Source organism: Penaeus vannamei, chromosome 12 (assembly GCF_042767895.1).
Source record: "Penaeus vannamei isolate JL-2024 chromosome 12, ASM4276789v1, whole genome shotgun sequence".
NCBI lineage: Eukaryota > Metazoa > Arthropoda > Malacostraca > Decapoda > Penaeidae > Penaeus > Penaeus vannamei.
In genome coordinates this window covers 42685459-42690458 of record NC_091560.1, presented here as the reverse complement: position 1 = coordinate 42690458, position 5000 = coordinate 42685459, and the positions used below count along the sequence as shown (strand labels likewise).

General features: G+C 35.8%; 3 non-coding genes across 3 annotated transcripts; all 3 read right to left on the bottom strand.

Annotated features, from left to right (window-relative positions):
- Positions 1-1362: 1362 nt before the first annotated feature.
- Positions 1363-1435, bottom strand: TRNAV-AAC (transfer RNA valine (anticodon AAC)). The gene has a single exon. It is a non-coding gene; the product is annotated as a tRNA-Val (tRNA).
- An 858-nt stretch (positions 1436-2293) lies between these two features.
- Positions 2294-2366, bottom strand: TRNAV-AAC (transfer RNA valine (anticodon AAC)). Its single transcript has one exon. It is a non-coding gene; the product is annotated as a tRNA-Val (tRNA).
- Positions 2367-4154: 1788 nt separating this feature from the next.
- On the bottom strand, positions 4155-4227 carry TRNAV-AAC (transfer RNA valine (anticodon AAC)). Its single transcript has one exon. It is a non-coding gene; the product is annotated as a tRNA-Val (tRNA).
- Between the last annotated feature and the right edge of the window lie 773 nt (positions 4228-5000).

Below are 5000 nucleotides of genomic sequence, written 5' to 3'. Positions count from 1 at the left end.
TTTTCCCCTTCTTCATCATCTTCTCCATCTTCATCATCATTACATCTTCTACCTGTTCTTCTACTCCATCTTCATCATCATCACCACCTTCTTCTTCATCATCTTCATCTTCTTCCTCTTCTTTTTCTTCTTCTTCCTCTTCCTCTTCTTCTCCTTCTTTCTTCTTCTTCCTCTTCATCTTCTTGTTTTACACTCACAGATTGCAGACTTGAATTTCCAGTTTTCGCGAACATATATGCAGATGCGCGAATATTAGGCTCATCCACATTTTTATTCGATTTAATCTAATAGAAAATTAGATGAACAAACCTCTATTAAATTCCAATGATGCGAGGATGTAAGGCGACAAAAAGTCTCTTTTCTAGGAATCTGGCAACACTGCTTATGTAATCTCGTTGAAGCAAATAATCCTTGAGATACCTTGGCGTAGCTGCTCAGTTGGCAACACTAGCCTAGAATAATTTCACACGTCTGAATTTCTTTGTGAATAGATTTGTTTGTAAAATCCGCACAAAAATCACGTGCTATGCGACTTTGAATGGTGTGTGGGTGTGTGTGTGCGTGTGGGTGTGTGTGTGTGTGTGAGTGTGTGTTTGTGGGTGTGGGTGTGTGTGTGTGTGTGTTAGTGCGTATTTCTATTTGCACAAACACAAGATTCCATACTGGTCTCAGCCAAGCAGCACTAAGGTCACACGTCACTCCCAAATGTTTGTTCTTGAATCTTGATTTATGTTTTACAACTATATTATTACCTTTCACGTATTATTTATCATTTTTGGTAACAGCCGTTCACTTCACCGTAGCGGTCAAGAATTTAGGAAAGAAGAGTGTTTGCAAATGTAAGGAGCGCCCATTCGACAATTTTTTTTAAGACACACACACACACACACACACACACACACACACACACACACACACACACACACACACACACACACACACACACACACACACATACATATACACACACATACACACACATACACATACACACGCACACACACACACACACACACATACATATATATATACAAACACATATACATACAAACACACATACACACACAAATACACATACACACACAAATACACATACACACAAATACACAAACATACACAAATACACACACACACACACATACACACACACACATACACACACACACATACACACACACACACACACACATACATACATACAAACACACATACACCCACCCACCGCAATGCATACCCTGCACCCTCTCCGGATCCGCCACTACACTTGAGAGTACACCTCATCGCTCCTCGTTCTTATTTGATTAAATGCACACGGCCGAAGCAAGATTTATTTCCTCGAGTACTTGTTAGATGAAAATTACTTGTGCTCACCAGGGCTCGAACCTGGGACCTTCTGTGTGTTAGACAGATGTGATAACCACTACACCATGAGCACTTGTTGACCTCTTAGTAAAGCATAGCACAGAATTCCATGCGTTAAGTACTATTTAGACAATCCCCGTCTTTGCTGAGATTGCTATTTTGGCATGTCCATTTTCCAGGACTAAACAGACTCTTGGATATCTGTGTAACAATCTTTCTCTTGATTCTCATCTTTGACCAAGACGGTTAAGTAATGGTGTGTGTGTATATATATATATATATATATATATATATATATATATATATATATATATATATATATATATATCCTTATTCTCCTGTCCATGTACCCTCTGACTTTCACCTCTTTCCGTCTATGAAGTCATTGTTAAAAGGCACTGTTTTCTGATGGCTTCAAACACAATCAGCGGAAGGAGTACCCCTTATATATATATATATATATATATATATATATATATATATATATATATATATATATATATATATATATATATATATATATATGTATATGCAAACACACACACACACATGTGAGTGTGTGTCTGTGCGCGCGCGCATGTGGAAATGAGGATGTATTGTATGTACACGTGTGTATGAGTGTCTTTAAAAATGTATGCAGGATATAAATGTAAGAAAATTATAAACAGGAATAGATGCGTGTAAATAAAGATGAAATATATCTTTATATAATTACACACACACACACACACACACACACACACACACACACACACACACACACACACACACACACACACACACACACACACACACACACACACACACACACACACACAGATATTGAATGCTCTGATGTTCGCTTGACTTTTACCGTATACATAGGTACTATAGCCAGTGAAATAGACACAAATGATAAGGGGTGTATACATTTTTCAATATGAAAACATTCTGTGCTCACCAGGGCTCGAACCTGGGACCTTCTGTGTGTTAGACAGATGTGATAACCACTACACCATGAGCACATGTTTTGGTGTGATTCCTATTATCGTTTTATTCATAGCATTAAAGTACAGTGTATTAACAGTACCTTGTCAAACTCAGCTTAGTTAACAATGAAAATTATAATACTAATAATAAATAAATGAATAAACAGATTGTCGCATGCCATATTTAGTTGACATTATTCTTGAAACCAACTGATGCCAACGTTACAGTGTTGCAAAAATGTCACCATTATTTTCATATTTGTAATCGACGAGTTCAGTTGTATTGTAAATTGATGCAATACAAAATTCTTAATTATACACTTTCGGAAAGTGGTATGAAATGAACTCTCAACTGCATTAATGATAAACTTTTTTTCCCAAATTGTACAGTGTCACTCTATACTAGACTTTAAGTAATGGAAAGGGGGACCAACAAAGTTTTATCAGACTTAGTTTAGGAAACAGAAGCGATGCAAAAATAATGAAACAAAAGGGACCGATAGCTAGATTTGCACAAGTACAAACTGAAGTAGAATAAGACGAAGGAAGAAAAGAATAAGAGAGAGGATAAGATATTAGTTGGGAGGACAGAATTTAAAACAGATGGAGAGAGTACTTTAAAGAGCTACTCAGTATACAAATTATGAGGTACCCACGGATCCATTAATCAAAAAAAGGTATGAATGGGAATGAAAATCTTTAGAATACAAGAGATGTATTTGGCCGGTTTCGAATACATCTTCGTATTTGTGGCGAATATATATATTCGAAACCGATCAAATACATTTTTTTTCTACATTTGTCAACATGACAAATGACAAATCTTTTCTACATTTGTCGATATGAAAATGGTTTAAGTAAAAAGAAAAAAGTGTCATTGTAAAGAGGAAATGCAAATGACATCTTTTCTGCATTTGTCAACATGAAAATGGTTCAGTTAAGAAGAACAAGTGTGTGTGAAGAAAGACAAACCACAAATCGTCTAGACTAGGAGTGCACCCCCCCCCCTTCCGAAAAGAAAAAAAAGGAAAATGGCTTGAAAAAAGGATAAGAACCTTCATAGTGTGGCTCTATGGCAAAAAGAGAAACCACAAACGCCATCTTTAACCCATGATTAATCTAAGATAAAACACGCAGAATCATGCAAAGATTGACATGAAAATACAGCAGTCCAGAAGTCCAGACTGGAACAATGATATCTAGGGAAAAACGGTTAGTTATAGAGTCTGAAAAGGCAAACGAGAGAAGGCATGGGAATAAGAGCAAGCACGAATTAATAAAAAAAAAAAACATTGGTGATTGTAATAGAAAGGAAGAATGAGAGATATATGTGTGATAGTTTATTAATCTTATGTACATACGTGTGTGTAAAGGCTTATGCATATCATAGATGTAAAGTCTGATAAATAGGTATATTCTATGTAAATGAACAGCATATGAATATACACATACATACAATCACTTGATGTTTCGGTATGCAATCATAGGCGGCGCTAGAAAACTTTTTTTGGGGGGTGTCGGGAGCAAGGTTATCGAGTAACATTTTAAAAATTAAATCCACTCCTCATACTAAAACACGACAAACAATTAGTATTGTAAAATTCACGTAACTGCTTAAATTATGCCGACCACCAAGTTTGCCTAGTAAACTGTATTTTTTTCCATTCTGCCGAGTGAAATGACGATTTGTGACCTTTGGGGGGTGTCGCACCCCACACCCCCCGTGGCATCGCGCCTGTATATAATTATCTTGTTTCGCAGTTAGCCATATATGCCAAAGACAGTTGATGTGGGATGTGTAAATTGTTCTATATGAAAATTAACTGTGCTCACCAGGGCTCGAACCTGGGACCTTCTGTGTGTTAGACAGATGTGATAACCACTACACCATGAGCACATATTTTAATGCTTACTAGTTTCTAAATTAACTTATTGAAGTAAACTACAGAAAACTGCATCACTATCTGAGTGGCTAGTTATGAAAATTGCTACAAACCTTGGGCACAGACATCGACTACATTTCTACCTTCTGCGAAATCTATAGCATATTTGTGCATATATCTATATATACATGCATATACGTGAATGGCTGTAAATGTATAGTATATCTAAGAGACATATCTAATGTCATCTATATAGTTGCATAATGATTGAAGAAAGAGAGTACACAATGAAAATTAGAAATTGGAAACCTTCCCCTCCCCACGTGCTCCTGTAATATTAGATCATTTCATGGTATATTTAGTTTGAATGCCTTCAAGAACCGAGTCATGTTGCTATTGCTTCAGGGACAGAACTATAACACCATTTTTATTTTTGAATTCAATGAGTATAATTACATGGTATATTAACGCTAACATATTCATATCTTCAGAATTATAGACTTTAAGAAAGTGCTATGAAATGAAGTAATGGTTACTCTACCCTCCTAATATTTGCACAAAATTATACTTTACTGAATTTACCTAATGGCACTGAGGACCTACAGTTATATGAGAGTATAGAAAAGCAAATGGAAAAAAAAAAAACACGGGATTGATGTAAAAAATAAGGGAACAAATGATGAAAAAGAAAACCAGATTTGCACAACTGAATAAAAAAGACTTGAAATAAAAGAAGATATGAATTAACCGTGAAAGATTGAATATAATTCAAAGCAAGTGCAGAGTA